Consider the following 16,913-nt stretch of genomic DNA (forward strand, 5'->3'; position numbering starts at 1 on the left):
TGGTCCCTGTGGGACTGCAGCAAGAAAAACTCCTGTGCTGATTCAGGGTAAAACCTTGTTCCCAATGAAGTTGTGTGCTTGTATTTCCTCTCCCCAGGGAACATGAAGCTGCAGAGCTCCTCTGTTTGAGCTGTGTGACTACGAGCACATCTGTGCTGACATTGGGCTACATCAGGTGGACAGGCTGCATTTAGGTGGACATGGTCAGGTACGGCGCTCGTGCTGACACAGGCGCTTCTGGCTGTGCAAACAGAGCGGAGACACAGCCCGCCCGTGCAGAGGCAGCCCTGATGCCTGCTGTGACCCTCTTGTGGGACTGTGCTCCCTGCACCGGGAGGAAGAGCGTGCTCCATGCGTGGGCCTGGGTGATGGTGGGAAGCTGTGAGGATGTCCTCCCCTCTCCCTTCCCAAAGCCCCTGGATGAGAGGCAGCCCTTTCACAATAAGGGGTGGAGGACCATGGCTCAGAGCAGGAGGATCTGAGCTGTCTGCATAGAGGTTGTGGAGGGGGACATTGTAGGCAGCTGGGGAAAGGCAAACCCCTCCAGACCCTCCCACCAGGAAATCTGTGTCTGAAACAGGAGCAAAAACCTTTGATTTAGTTGTTGGTTCTTTGTCAGCAATGGCTTGGGTCCTAGTTGTGGCTGTAGATGTCTAAAGCTAACGTCCCTCTTGTTAGTCCCCTGAGACTCCCTCTGTGGTCAATGGAGAGATACTACCACATCTACGAGTCAATTTACCAAACCTTTTTAAGACACCTGTTTGAGGATGAAGTGATTGCCCTGGAGAAGACTATTTCTCTTCCTGATCCATAACAAAAGTTTAGGGTTACGGTTATATGCCTACATGAACTGTTATATGCCTAGGCCAATGGGGCACATGAATCTTGGTCCCCAAAATTCCTGGAGGACCACTGTCAGTCCTCAAAATTTATCACGGATCGTGATGCATTATGCAGCCTTCAGCTTAGTGGTAAATACATTTAGCATGCTGCTCACCCGAGACACGCAAACCTGAGCCTGAAAAGCACTGGTGTAACTAACTAACACACACTAGCTAGGCCTTGTAAACCCAATATTATTTCATCATGTGGGCAAGCTCATTCAGTGTATACTAAAGCTACTGGATTTTATTTTCACTCATTGCTTCATGTGTTTGAAGTTTAAAACAAAAGTCTGTGTTAATGTTTAAAAACTAATAAGTAATAATGATACCTTCACATACTAGTTTAATCCAATCTTTTTGCATTTCAAAATAAGTACGCAGCATAGCATATTGTAATGTTCATTTTGTAGAAGTGTAGCTTCCAGACCTTAGTGAGTACAGTTTCCACTTGTACTAGCATAGAGTGCAACTGCAGGAAGGAAAGGTAATTCAGTGTCTTTGACTTCTAAATCCATTGATATGTCATTGAAATAATACTATTAATAATGTTTCTTTCTGATGATCAATGAAACAGTGTTTTTACAAACAATTATGTGATGTTTATACGATTTTTCCCCCCGTTATTAGGAAATAGAAGTGGCGGAAGGGAATGCCACTGTTGACCTGCAGCCGTTGCTTCAATGGGCTCTCATCCAGCAGTTAGCAACAGTGCTTATGTGGATCTATCTACACGAAGCTGGCTCCTGACAGAACTGGCAGAACCTCGATTTTTATGAAAATTGCTGATATTTAAAAACATTCCTTTTTTTTTCTATTTGAGAATGTTTACAAGCTTTTAAATTTTTCTGTGAAGTAAAAATAATGAAAAGAGATGTTTGGGACATCTCAATACATAGTCATTTCCAGATAAAATATATATCCTGGCCTGAAACTGATGCAAATCTTCATTATTTTTGCAATGCTTATAGAGCATTTCTGCAGCTAGGCTGCTGAAGGAATAATAACCCAAACAGCAGGGAACTGGGGCAATTTTACAGTAGCCTCCTGAGCTGCTTGAGCAAAAGGCTGAATATGCCTCCAGTCAGCATCTATCTGGGCTCGTTCTTGAACACACTCTCTAGCCCAATGGGTATTTTTTGATCTGAAGCAGAAAACGCTGCACGAGAGAAAAAGACGAGATGTGTAGATTAAGTCATTTAGCACAATAGGAACAGATCCATGGGGTGGGCACTAAGGGCCCTGTGTCCACACTGCCTGTGGTCCAGGGATGTCACCTGGGACTAGGGCCAGCCTGGTTCTGAGGTCTGGGTGCCCGATGGAGCTCGAGTGCAGCTTGCATTTTGGCTTCATCTGTGAGGGTGTTCCTGTTAGTTTGGTCCAAGACAGTCCTGTGGTACAATCCAAGTCCTGTAAATAGGGGTGAAAAAAAGGTTTGCCTCAAGATAGCACTCCGAATCCAAGCTAAAATGCAAATATAGCCCCGCACAATGAAACCCATCCTGGAATATGCTTGAAATTAGGGCAGTTTCTTGACATCAGGCAGTACTAGTTTCAATCATTGGTTGCAATGAGTCAGAAAGAGGATGCCAGCATGTGTTTCTATAACGGCAAATGAATAACATAGCTACAACATTGGAGGAAGGGGTCTGCTCCCATCATTTTCTCCTCTTGCATATCCCCAGCCTTTCATTTTCAAATTTCCTTTGATTTTTTAAAAAAATGTTAAATAAAAATAATAAAAAACCCAAAACCCAACAGCAAAACAACGTAATAGCCTTTAGGGAGTAAAACAAATTTTTAAAAATGAAGGAGAAATATCTTTGTCTGATCCTAAATTATTTATTTTATTTTGATTTCATTCAGATACATTCTTTATTTCATCACCCTATCTCTCTGTTCATGTGTTTGTCAGTTAGTCTGCCAAATAAGTTTTAGCCTGTGGACTTTTTCAACTAAGTCATCCCTAGTGATGGAAATATAAAGACACTATGTTCCCAAAGGAATATTTTTATTTCTTGAAAGCTCTTGTCTGGATAGTAGAATTTATTCTTCTACTGAGGTAAAGAGTTTCAGTTTGAGTTCAAAAGCTTTTCGCTCCATTTTACCTGTTTGGCCAGGCAGCAGGCATACATTTTTTTTATTAGCACCATTGTAGTCATTGAGAGTTAATATTGAGGAGGAACACAAGGCAATCTGGGAGAAGCAGCTAGAGCCATTAAGAAATACACAAATTTTATGTCAAGTTTTACAACATAATATGCTTTCTATAAATCCATGGTGATGTGAATATTATTATTTCAGTACATTTAATTTGTCCATTAAAACCCCTATGCTGCTCTTGAACCCGTTTAGACAATGAAATATTTAAGGTGAGGACAATTGTTGAGCCTTCTCCCACTTCATTTTCTGCATGTGAACATGTGTTCTCCTTGAAATGGCTTTGTGACCATGCTAATCAAAATGCCACCTGTGTGTGGCTTAGTCTCCTTGCTGACTGCAAGTTGAAGAGTGAAAATGTACAGATAAATATCTTAGCATCTAACATAGTGCTACAATAGTTATATTACACACCGAAACAGCTCTGTGCTTACTGCCAGTCCCGAAGTTGCCCAATAAGACCGATGAGGTAGAGTTTAAGAACTGGAAATGTTTCTGCTGTAGAAGCATCCCTACTCAGTAAGTGTCTGGTACAACACTCAATTATACCATTAGTGATTACCAGTCCTCGGGTCAGAGTTAAGCAATGAAACACAAGAAAGCAAGAATCGTTAACCTTAATACCAATGACATGACAAAGTGGCTTTTAGATATCCTCAGTTGGTTTTTTTTGAGACAAGAAAATGCCACTATCATAAGAGTACATTGCAATTGGTCTTTCTTGATTAAAATAATGTCATTGATTGTTTTGTACTTTAAGCAGAGTTTAAATAATGAAGGGTTTTATTAAGATCACCTTATCATTGACAAATGAGGGTAATTCCCAAGCTGCGGACTCAGAGCAAAACACTGGATGAACGTTGCATCATTGTACACTTAATCTTCCTCCTAGCAACACTGATAGGGAGTTCTCTGTTGTTTCAATAGCACAGAACCTACAGCAAATATGGTTGCACATAAGTTTTCTGATCCTCCACTGTATTAAAACAGTTCAATCTTCACTTTACACATATAAGATAGAATCACGTACAGTACTTTCAGCTGGTAGCCATTAAAAAAAGCATGAAAATTCCTAGTGAAACATGCCATGCATCATACTAGCCTTTAAATTGTCACAAGATCTAGCTGTCTTAGAACTTCAGTACAGCCTTTCAGCTCTGGCCCTCAGGGGAATACCGGGACAGTTTTCAAGACTGTAACATCAATCTGACATGGGCTATGCTTATCTTAACAAGTCACATGGGGCAGCACAGGTCTATAGAGCAAAATATTTGGTGCTGGTGAGTTGATGTCCACACTGCGTGTGGACATGTGGATCACTTCAGACTAGCTCTAGTTTGGTCTGTTAGTGGTTGTAACACTTTAGGCTCACTGCTGGAATGCAACTTCAACTTCTAGTTTCCCCTGGGAGGAATCCAGTCCATGAGCCTCAAGACTGCTCTGTTTCATTAACCAAAGCACATAGTAAGTGGGGACAACTAGGAGGTTTACTTCAAAAGTGTGCTCATGATCCAAGCTGAAATGTTAATGTGAACTCCCCCACAAAGTTCCATATGGATGTAAAAAGTCATCATATGCGAATCTTGAGCAGCAGCTCAATTACATCTTCTTCATGTAAAAGTCAAGCAGGAAAAAAACCTAACCATGACCATTCCTTTTCTCACAGGCAGTTAATTAAAATGACTGCTTAATTTTGTACCAAATGAATGAATTTTTAGGAAAAAGTTGCAGACTTATTTCCTTCTAAATATATAACTTCTTAATGAATACAAAATATTTTTTTCTAAGGCTTTTTCACTTTTAAATACTTGGCACACAGTTGATTGACTTCTTAAGACCATTTTGAATATTAGTCAGCAACTTAGGAGAGAAAGGGAAGAGGAAGGAATCATTAGTGCTGGAGTATTACCTACCACCAGAACAGACATAACGAGGAGTAAAACTAGTCATGATCTGATGGTGTGTGCTCTCAGAACCTGAGCCTGACCTCTTGTCTTTACTGTCTGCATCTTCCTATGCCCCAGTGGTGGATAGATCTCACCTCACTTCAATCATCTACAATGCAGACATTTACATCTGAGCCAGTTGTCTAGACTCTTTTTATAGTCCATGGAGAGAAAAAGACACTTCTCAGGCATGATTTACATGTTCTATTTAGACATCTATGGTAATATCAGATGACTCACTGCCTGGAAAGTAGCTATTTCTTTCCATTTCCATATTTTGCATTTACAGAGGGCGCCTAGAGGAATATTTTAAATACAGGAGTTTACATTTTAGTCGTTTGACAATCTATCCTGAAGACGTGTATTTTTGCCCAAGAAAGTTCACCTCTGTTTTTAATGTCTTCTAACTAAGAACACAACAAAATATTTACATGATTCTTAAAGAACAGTTTCAGGAGCAACAGCTAATAGGGCGTGTTCATCTGCTTACTCTGAGGTTATGGGTCTGGGCACATGAGGTGACACCATAATTTACTTAACATCATTCTTGTGACTTTACATATCCATACAGAGAATAACTTCAGGCCAAATGTGGGGCTGGACATAGACCTGCTGCCTGTATGGATGCCCTGGTTTTAGGGGAATTCTCAGAACATTATCAAAATGCTCTCCCTGCTCAATGCTGCTTGAGGGTGGGTCTTGCAATGTTTAAACTTACAATCACATTTAAGCAAAGCATTTTATTACTTCAAGTGAGTCGTCATTCACGATTCTGATGATTCCTAGAGCTGCAATTCTATTGCTTCTGCAACAAGCCATTAAAAGAAATGTTTGGCTTTGCAGTGCAATGCCTCGAACTCTAGACGATGGATTAATGGTTTGTTTTCTGACTGTCTAATAGGCAGTATTAAAAGTAGAATTGAGTTTACCTTATATCAAACCTTGAGTATGTTTTTTATCTAGGGAGTATGCAGGTCATTTTGCTCACTTAGTTCAGAAAACAGTCTTCTGATGAATTCTGCTGTCCACAAAAATGATGGAAATACCAGAAGATTAGCTATTTCCACACACTGCTACCCTCAGAGGATTTTGCCAGCAGCCTACAAAGTGGCTGGAACAAGGCAGAGCATGATCAGCTCCACTTGTCGTTTGGCAAATGATATTGTATGCAAGTAACTTCTTTGGAAGGGTAAATAAATGCAACGGGTTTTTTTTCACGTAAAATAGTTGTGTCCATCTGCTGTCATTTAAAAGGAAAGGTTATGGCTCACATGTTGAAAAGGTAATGGGGCTTTACTTTCTGATTTATAAACCTTTTCTGTACCTCACCTCAAAGATGTCAGCATTTCAAAGGCTGGTGAAGTAATCACTATATATAGCTTTTTATCAGTTTTTGTAAAGTGGCTTAGAATGAAAGGCACTCTTAAACATGGTTTCATTTTTCCTTTAGTGAAGGACAAAATGAAAGACTAAGGTTTTAGAAGCTGCAGAACTTAGCACCTGTATAGAAACTTTGAAAAATATAGATATAAACCCACTCAGTCATTGCAGTAGAGGACATGCTAATGGAGACTGTCCCCATTATATGCCTAACTCCCTTTGTGGGTGTTGTAATTTTTTCATTAATTAGGATTGAGTCTCTCTTCTCTTTAGCAAATATTATGTTGCTTCACAACTGTCTCTGCTGACTTCAATGTTCTGACTTGTGTGGGAGAGGATTTTGCAGGCTCATCATCCACTTTTATTTTGGAAACACTGTATTTGATTCATAAATATACTGTATCTTTCACTTACATTTAGTATGAGTCCACCATTTCTAACTTCCAGATGGGTCTCCTTCAGATTTCAATCACACTGAGAAGCATATTCTTACACCGTGCATTAAAAAAATTTATCAAGTTTTATATCAGTGTTCAGGACAGATGTGTCGCTGCCATCCTCTAGCTCTGTGCAGAAAAAGGAGATGTAAGAACACGTGACACAGACTCAACTAGTTATAAACGAGGGCCAAGAGCCCTGCCCTGCTCCTATGGGTTTGGCAGCCTGTGCTCAAGGCCAGCTCTGACACGGTGCAGTGGTGTGACCTTGGGTCATGCTGCTGAGGAGATAGCTTTATGAGAAAGCTGTAAGAAGTCTCACTGGGGCTCCCCAGAATCACACAGGAGCTTTTTTAAACTCTGACACTCCTTCTTTGCCCTTTCCTGAGCTGTTGCAGCCATGCCTGTGCCTTGCCATGTACCCCTCTGATGAAGATACTGACCTTCCAGTTTGACTTCCCGGCTTGACCTCATCCTTGCCTCGCCACTGCGACTTGTCTAGCAGTCACTGGGATGTGCTGATCCTGGTTGATGCCACCAGACCTGCTCTGCTCAGTCATTTGGCTGCTGTGGGACCGGGTCTCTTGTGGAGGACACTGCCCTGCCTGCTGTGCCATCTGCCTCGGCTCCTGGCTTGCCCTCCCCTGCAGCGCAGCCGGCTCCCGCTGCTTCCTGAAAGCAGACGTTTAAAAACCCATATACAGAAAGGTGTTCTTGTGCTGCTCCTTCCGGCAGAGGGATGGTTTCCAACTGCTAAAAATCTTGTAACATATTGGAGTTTGTTAGACACATTTGGAAATTAGATACTAAAAATATTCTGATTCTGAAAATATATTCCCTGGAAACCATGCTACCTTTCCTACATGATGGCTATCTTCCTTTTTATAGTTTAAGCTTTGACATCTCCTGTTCACTGCTGAAGAGTTTATTTGAAATAAGTCACAGCTGGGGCCTTCCAGAGGTATGTTCTATTTTACAGATGGTTGCACACTTTCTTTGGCCTCCGGATAACGCCTTTTGTCATAGTTACTACTGTGAAATGCCTTTTATCCCTCTTTTACTTTTTTCACTACGCAATAGATTTTGTAAAGAAATATTAGTCTTAGAGAAGTGCACACAAAACATGTAAGTGTCAAGTTCTTTTTTTAGTGATTATGTTTTCTCGAAAAGTTCCAACACCCATATTCCAAAACATCTTATAACTCAGAATCCAGTATCCACTATCACTTTAATGGGAATCATTGACTTCATGGCTCTGTATTCCTTGATGGTTATTAATCATCAGTGATTAAAAGTGATTACTCAAGTGGTTTTTTTGCAATAAAAAACCCCACCCAGAACTCAAAGTGTCTTACTTCACGCTATTTTAAAGTTACAAAAAATCAGCCCCATTTCAATGTCATTAAAAACTGAACTGGTGACTGCAGTTGCTGGTTTTGGCTGGAATGGAGTTAATTTTCTTAATAGCAGCTGGTATGGGGCTGTGTTTTGGATTTGTGCTGGAAACAGTGCTGATAACCCAGGGATGTTTTCATTGCTGCTGAGCAGTGCTTACACAGAGCCAAGGCCTTTTTTGCTTCTCACACCACCCCACCAGTGAGCAGGTTGGGGGTGCACAAGGAGTTGGGAGGGGACACAGCCAGGACAGCTGACCCCAAGTGACCCAAGGGATATTCCGTACCATATGGTGTCATGCTCAGCAGATAAAGCTGGGGGAAGGAGGAGGAAGAGGAAGATGTTTGGGGTGATGGCGTTTGTCTTCTGAAGTAACCATTACACGTGATGGAGCCCTGCTTTCCTGGAGATGGCTGAACACCTGCCTGCCCATGGGAAGTGATGAATTCCTTGTCTTGTTTTGCTTGCGTGTGTGGCTTTTGCTTTCCCTGTTAAACTGTCTTTATTTCAATCCACGAGTTTTCTCACTTTTATTCTTCTGATTCTTTTCCCCATCCCACCAGGGGTGAGGACTGAGCGAGTGGCTGTGTGGTGCTTAGCTGTTGGCTGGGGTTAAACTACAACATGCAGTTGTGGAATAGTGCCACTGGAACATGAACTTCTCTGCCAAAATCACTGCTTGGATACAACGTCTTCTCAGTAGGAGAAATAGAGACACAGACTGATGCATTTGGTTTTGCTTTGCTTTAAAGAGATGTTTTGAGCAAGAATTTATTCTAGGCAGTAATTAAAACTGAAGTCTCTCAGACCATGTCTCGATGGTCCTGACGTGTTACTATAGCCTTTAGTCCATGCCAGTCTCCTTCCCGTGAGAATCAGAATTTCTCGCTCAAAGAAGGGCTCCTTTATGACAGCTTGGTCTCCAGAACTGGATTTCTTCCTCCTGAGTTAGTTGTGCAGGTAAGTAGTTGTCACCAGTCCTGACATTAGTCTTCCGTACAAACTGACATTAGCTGCTGTTGGGTTTGAATCAGAATGAATCCTACTCAAAGAATGATGGATGTGTTTTGCCTCTCTTTTGTGTCATCTGTCCTCACCGAACGACCATTTTCATGCAAAGCTTCTAATTCATTCCTTTTCTTCCCCCTCTCCCTCACCCCAGTATTTCTCTGCTTGCATTTAGTCAAAACACAGCACAGATCTTTTTGGTTATGCATTTATTTATCATATTCCCACCTAAGAGTCATTGTGCTACTCACTTTAAACATACGTAATAAGATACAGTCCCAACGCCCTCCAAACTGTGCTCTAGAAAAGATGTGGCTGAGAGAGGTAGGGTAATGCAACAGATTACAATCAGGTTGGTGGCCAAGCTGGAAACACATTGGAGGTTTCCTTATCCTAATCTTTTGATCTCAGCCTGCATCTCCAGCTGCAAGGTTTACATGAAATTTCAAACATCAGCTGTGCCCTCAGAACATAACTTCGTTTTGCTTTGCTGAACTTTCTGTTAAGCTGCTGGAGCTGCAGAGTGTAAATGAAGTTGGAAGTTGGTATATCCGACACTACTGATAACTCATGCAGGGCTTATTTTCCTGATGGGAGTTAAGGAGAATGTCTGCTTTAAAATAGAATTTTGCTTATGGTTGAACATCAGGATTTAACCTATGTGACTCTATTTCAGATTCCTATGATAAGATCACTGAAATCACAGCTCCTCAGTCTTCTTTCATGGAAAGTTTTGAGAAAAAAACAAATGCAAACTGGAGTTAATATATTCTGTTGATGGCTGATTTCTCAGTGCCATTTTCCAATAGCAAAAGATCACCTCCATAAGAGAAGTTACAGGCTTGAAAGACTCATCAGATATTGTCGGAGTCCTGTGGCTTGCCTGGGGCAGACCTTTAATACATAAAGCCAAGCAGTACCATATAACAAAGATGATCATGGAAGCACTGGTTGGGTATTTTAGAGCATGCTTGGGATTCTTCCTCCTCCCAGTAACGGTGTTCAAAGTTAGCGAGACAACTCTGGGCAAAGCAAAGAAAAATATTATTATGATCTTAAGAAAAGCAGTTCAGAGTGGCCTGAAATGGCAGGATGGATAAGATCTGGTTAGTGTCAGGAGTGTGAGAAACCGGTCATCAAGCTCAGACCGTGGAGTTTGGAGCCCTCTCCTACTCCGGGCACCGGGGACCGGGGCTGAGCCGAGCCGATCCGTGCGAGGACCGGCAGAGCCCGGCGCCGCGGGTGCAGTTGCGGGCAGCGCCCTCGAGGTGGAACCTTCTCACCGAGGCTGTGGCGGGCGCTCCCGGGCGGGCGGGTGCGGCCCCGCCGGCGCTGCGCTCCGGCCGCTGTACAGGCCTGGCCCGGGCGCTGCCACCCGGCGGCGCGGAGCCCCGCGGGGCTGGAGCGGAGAGCCCCGGAGCAGCCCTGTGCAAGCGGAGGATGACCTTGGGGGGAGGGGGGGCAGCCGTTGAGGAGAGGAGCAAAGTTCCACACTGTTCCAGCGGTACTCCCGACCGTGTCCCTTACGCTCCGGGGCAGCCCTGGCCCCTCGCTGTCGAAACCTCCCTGGTGCCTGGGGAAAACCGGGAACCCCTCCACCCAGCATCCGAACTGCGAGACGAAACCGGGGATGGGACAAAAAGCGTCGGGAAACCTCCCCTGTGTCATCGATCCGATGAGGGAGGACACCACTCCGCCACCCGCCGCCCGCGGAAAGCGGGATGGGGATGAAGGTCCTGCACCCCGGGGGCGGCCGCATTAAACAGTCCCGGCCCCGCTGGTTCCCCCCTCCTTGCCCCCCTCCTTGCTCCCGCTCCCCCACCGCGACCGCCTCAGCCCTTACTGGCATCGCCTGCTCAGAAATCCCGCGGCAAACCTTTGTCCGGCACCGCGCCCCGGACGAAGCGGGGGTGTCGGGGAAAGGCGGTGCCGGCCGCGGGCTGCCCCACGGGCGGATCCGGCGCCCCGGCGAGGCAAGGCGGGTGGGCGCGGAGCCGCGGCCTGCGGCGGGCTGGGGATTCACATGGAGCCGCGCCGCGCCAAGCCGGGCCGAGCCGTGAGTCGTGCTGTGCAGTGCCGAGCCGTGCCGTGCCGAGCCGTGCCGGGGAGCGCCGCCGCCTTCAGCACCACGAACAGCTACAAGTGCGGCGCCGCGCCCGCCCCGCCGGGCCCCGCCCGCCCCGCCGGAGCCGCGGTAAGCGCGGGCAGCGCCGCGCCGCTCCCGCCGGCGCTCGGGGTCACCGAGCCGCGGGGCTCCTGGCGGGGAGCGCTCCGCTGGGAAGGGGGGACGGGCCGGGGGGCGGGGGCTGGGGGGGGCGTTTTCTTACTTGGCTGTGAACGGCACGGCCGGGCCGGTGCATGGGTCTGCCGCTGCAACTGAGCGGCGAGGCGGCAGAGGGTGGATATCGTCACGGGGGCTGAGCCACCGGTCCCAAAAAGTTGTTGCTGGGGTTTTTTTTGGGTTCGTGGGTTTTTTTTGTTTTGGGTGATTTTTAGTTTTTTTGGGTTGTTTTTTTTTTTTTTTTTTTTAGGAGAGGGGAGGAGGAATAAGGAAGGAGTCAGTGGAGAGCAGGTTCGGCTTGGCTAATCGCGAGTGTTATGCAGCACTACTGAAATCGCTCTCCTGGATACCTGTCCCAGGCTGAGCTCCTGCATATTAAGCTGACGCTACCGAGGGAAGCTATTTGAGACGAGGGTTGTACAGAAATTACCTCATGCTGTTCCCGATCGGCGCCGAGTATTAATTCCAGTGACCTCTACAGTAATATGGATATGCAACTCTTTTGGATCAAGGTATTTGTGTATGTGTGTGTGTCTCCTTTAGTTCTTATTTTAAGGGGAGATGAGTCCACAAATAATACGAGTTTTGCCTCAGTTAACGTTTTTGGGCTGGGCAATCCTCTCCGCCCGCTTCGTGGCGCCGGGGGCTTTTGTTTTTTGCTTTAATTATTTATCATTTTTATTGTCGATATCCTCCCCCAATCAGCTCTAACGAAAGAGATCCCGGGCACGGTGCCGTCACAGCAGCGAGCAAAAAGGGAGGATATCGGTGCTTTCGAACAGGGAGATCCCCCCCTTGTCTCCTTAACGGGGTCCTCTCCCACCCCCGGGGGGGGGGGCACAGGGGTTTCCCCCGCGCTCCCCGCAGTCCTGTTCACGTTTCGCTGGCCGGGAGGGAAGAGGGGGCTCCCGCCGCCCCGGGGGGACGGGCCCAGCCCTCCCCGCCGCCGTCAACTTCTCGCTCGGCTCCGGGGCCGGGCAAGCCCCCGGCCGCCCGTACCGCACCGCTTGCCGGGTGGGCGCCGCTCCCTCGGCTCCGCGGGGGAGACCCCCGTGTCCCTGGGGTGGGAAGGGGAAGGGGGATCCCCGCCGGGCTCCGGGGGCTTCCTCCCCCGGGGAAGAGGGCGAGAGGCTGTGCCGGCCCGCGGCGAGCGGTTAGCTGTCCCCGGCGCGGAGCAGCATCCCCCGGCGCTGGCATGTGTTTGTTGCGGGAATCCGAAGTGTTTGCAGGTGAATGTTAAGACGGTTAAAAAACCCCCACAAAACAATACAACTCGAGTAATAAAAATCGATCAGTGACCCAAAGTGCATGCAAATCCAGCGTTGGCATTTTGGAGTTTGCAAGCTTCTGACCTCTGGGACCGGGAATTCATTAAAAGAGACTTAGGTTTTCATTGAGGGGAAACAGAAGCGCATGAAAGCTGACTAGTTGATGCGAGGAGAGGCAGGAATCACCGGCGGCTGTAAATAAAAGGCGACGCTTGTTTTTGCATCGCCGCTGGCTGGAGCCCTGGGGATCAGAGGTCCCCTCCGAGCCCCAGCTCCAGCCGGGAGATCCGCCTGTGCCCGCCGCCCGCCGCGCACGGGCCGCCTCGGCTGCAAGGCCGCGGGGTGAAGCAGTTTAAACCCGTCCTACGGCCGCTAACTGGAAGGAGCGAGGCCCCGGGGAGAGCCGCGCAAGGCTGTGCCGGAATCCCTCAACAACAGACGCCAGCTGGGGTATGGATGAACCTGGGAGGAGGAAAAAAAAAATAATAAATAGCTCGGCTAAGTAAAGTGGAGAACAATAGGGGGCTCCCTTCAAGGGAGAAACACCGCGGTGATGGGCGATGGTCGTGGAGTTGCGTGGGGAGAGGCGGCTCGCCCAGCCCCGGGGGCGCTCCCCGGGCCCCTCCGCCGGGCGGGGCCGGCCGGGGCCGGGCGGGCTGCCGTAGCCCTTCCTCGGGCCGAGAAAGGTGCCGGCATGCGTTAGGAGCCGAAGGGCAGCCGGGAAAGCGCGGAGGAGCCGCACAGAAAGCCGGTGTGTGGCCGGGTGTTTGCTCCCGGCGGTGCGCGCCGGAGCCGGGCGGGGAAGGGGGGGGGGGGCAGAGCGCGGTGCGGGGTGCTGTGCGGGATGCTGTGCACAGGGCTGTGCGGGATGCGCGGGGTGCGGGGTGCTGTGCGGGATGCGCGGGATGCTGTGCACAGGGCTGTGCGGGATGCGCGGGGTGCGGTGCGGGGTGCGGTGCGGGGTGCTGTGCGGGATGCGCGGGATGCTGTGCACAGGGCTGTGCGGGATGCGCGGGGTGCGGTGAGGCGTGTTGGGTGGGATGCGCGGGGTGCGGTGCGCAGTGCTGGGTGAGATGCGCGGAGCTCCCCGCGACCTGGGCGCTCGGGGGACGCGGCTGCTCGCCGGGGCCACCGCCGGGGTCGGGCGCGGACACGGGGGGGCTTTTCCTGCAGGACGCCCCGGGACGATTTCGGCGGGCGGTTGCGTTTCTGGGGGCAGAGCCCCTCTCGCGGAGCTGGGCTGCGCTACCAGCGCCTGCTCTGAACCCAGCCGTGCCGGCTGGGGAGCGGGAGTCTGGTGGGAAGAGGGTAAAATGAGAACAGAACCAGCTGAGAAAGCTCTCCTAGGCTGCCTGGGAAATTCTCCTTGATCATCACTTGCCAGACCAGAGGTGAAGCCAACTCTAAAGGTGTTAATATTGATAGGGTTTATTCAGCTGTGAGACCAGGCAAGGGCAGTGGAAAATATTTGATGCTGTTTCCTTTTCAAAAATTGTAAGCTCCTATTAGTCTCACCCTGGCAGAAGGACCTGTGCTGGTTTTTAGCAGGGTAGCTTGTTTGGAAAATGGACATTTGCAGGGTAGAAAGTGAAGGCAGGTGCTCTGGGGTATTTGACAAGAGGCTGATCAAACTGAGTGGAGACATTTCTCTCCTGGTGCGCTAGGAGGAAATAGTTCCTGTAAACGAGATGCTGAGGGTGACTCGCCTTGAAGTTCTGATTATTGTGTAAGGGTTACCTCTGTGGCAGGGGCACAGCAAATCATTACAGAAGAGCTGAGGTAGATAAGACTACTTACATCAGTGAAGATTTCTCTTGCAAGTTAGGAGTTGCGATGTCGAGGCCTGAGGTTTTCCAAATTCCCTTCTGTTGTCAGCAAACCCCATTAATCTTCTATATGTGTCAGGTTACTGTATGCAGGTGGCAACTCTTTACCTGCTCTGCGTGGAAATTCAGCTATTTCTTCATTGCTGAATGCTGTGCAGGAGATAGAGGCAACTTTCATGAACACTAAAATGAACATTAGCAAGATATTCTTATTTGATAGTTCAGAATATATCAGTAGTAGAAAGTCAAAATAAGCACAGTTTTGCAATTTTTTCTCTCCTCAGTACTTCATAATGGAAGATGCTGTTATTTTGCTTTTATTCAGTAAAACCAGATCAGTTTTGCATTGACTGGACAATCTGACGTTTTGTGAAAGTAGAAATGGGTTTTCACCTTAAAAGTCCTCCTTTTCTAGTTCATTGAATAGTTGGTTTATTTTACTTAAGTGCAGTTCAAATGTGCTTCAAATGCAATGATATATGATTTTTTTTGTCCTCAAATAAAAATTTAAATACCTTTTCTCAGATGTGTTTTCCCCACACTAGATAGCTTTTTCTGTCCCTCGGTAAAGGGTTCGTGTGTGTCTGGCTGGCAACGTCAATTAAAAAATGTTCCATGAAGTTCAGTGAACACATTTTCCTGCTTATGCTGTGGAGAGTAGTCCTTGTTCCTGTGGCTGTCTGTAACTGTGAGATTTTTTTAAGCAATATTTCCAAGGTGAACATATAGCATCTTACCATATGATTTCAGCCACGACTTCAGTGCCAGCTGAAGATGGCTCTTTCAGGAACGTCATTACCAAAATAGACATACTGCCTATATTTATTAGTGTATTTATTTGTCACTCTCAGCTCATTATTTAGACCTTTTCATTAACCTAAAGAACTCCCGTAATGAGCCTATCTCCCAGTGCAATGAGTCTGCAGTTGGAATAGTGACTGGTCCAGGCACATGTTGATGTACTCACTCTGGCAACATGGTACCGAAGTACCCATCCTTGAGTACCACATATCTCATAAAGCTGAATGATTTTATGAAGGAAGTAATTTCAGAACCAGACACTACATGCAGAAGTTTCCATGTCCCCTGTCTTGCAGTACTCCGCCTCCTTAGGTTTAAAAATAACTATATATTCTAGCAGAACAAGTGGAGGTTTGTGCTGAAATACTAACTTTAAAAATAGCAATATGTTCTGATAATGCCAGATATATTTAATGAATTAAACCCAAGAGAAACACGTATTCCAAGGTGACTGGGAGAGAGGCTTTGTGGTGCACTTACTCTTGGACAGTGCTGGGGAAATGTGTGAATTTCTTCTCTGAAGTCATGTTTCTAGCGAACACCAGCTACTACAGTGGGGAATCTGGCAAATCTAGAATATATTTGTGTTAATTCAAACTTTCATGGTCAATTGAAAAATGACAGCATTTTACTTCAAATGAAATCTCTGCATATGAGGAAAGTTCATTCAGGCTTTATAGCCCAGGGGCCCATGCTTTTTCACTAAAATTCATTGATAAAAATGGAATTCATTTAGATCAGATGCTTTCTGCTTAGCTACACAGGCTTACAACATTCTGCAAAAGTTAATATTAATCAATATATGAAAAGCAGTGTGGCATGAATAAATTAAACAGTGTAATAGAAGCTTTTATTTCTTAGGTAACATAAAAAAAGACTAAAATGTCTTAAATTTTTAAAAAGAACATTTTAAAATTTTATTTCCGTTTTATAGACAAGCTGTGGACACTTGCAACAAAGAAACATACTTTTTCAGGAAAACATGCAAGCTGAGGCGGAGCAATTAATGCTTATGTAGATTATAGGGTTGAAAAATGTTTATTGTCAATTAATTTGACTTTCAGTCATTTCCAGATAAGGTATTGGACTAAGGATATTGGGCTCAATGTAACTTCTCCATTGTTGTTGGAATTTGGCTTGCAATAGTTGAATTAATTATTTGTTTGTACAAAGACTGACAGTTGCTTTAATTTCTGGGCATTCTTTGACTGTAAGGAATTGACCTGAGGCTGAGAAAGAGAAAAAGCAGCATTTCTTTCCGTTATGAATATTTGCACTTTTCCAGTGGTGCTTTCTTGTTCTGTGTACAGTGTTAAATAAGAGCAGTCTTGTCTTTTATTCCCTCAGAGAATTGCTCCCTGTATGGGTTGTACATACATGCACAGACTAACGAGTTGGTTGGTCATTGTGGAACCAGAAAGGAAATTGCCTCTATGTCTATTTTAGATGTAGCTACAACTTTTACTCTTTACTATTTTGAACCCTTAACTGTGTTTTTCTACTAAGCAAATCAAGACAGCAGGCAGCTGT

General features: G+C 46.3%; 1 protein-coding gene across 4 annotated transcripts in view; it reads left to right on the forward strand.

Moving 5' to 3' along the window:
- The first annotated feature begins 11,772 nt into the window (after window positions 1–11,772).
- GRM8 (glutamate metabotropic receptor 8) overlaps window positions 11,773–16,913 on the forward strand; it is a 360,424-nt gene continuing 355,283 nt past the window's right edge. For 3 of the 4 annotated variants that reach the window (XM_054826905.1, XM_054826898.1, XM_054826924.1), the window contains exon 1: window positions 13,371–13,507. The gene's annotated coding sequence lies outside the window, so the exon portion shown is untranslated. Of the gene's footprint in view, window positions 12,001–13,370; window positions 13,508–16,913 lie in introns of those variants that run through there. The other variant, XM_054826915.1, reaches the window with a different exon arrangement.

This window comes from Grus americana, chromosome 1 (assembly GCF_028858705.1).
Source record: "Grus americana isolate bGruAme1 chromosome 1, bGruAme1.mat, whole genome shotgun sequence".
Lineage (NCBI taxonomy): Eukaryota > Metazoa > Chordata > Aves > Gruiformes > Gruidae > Grus > Grus americana.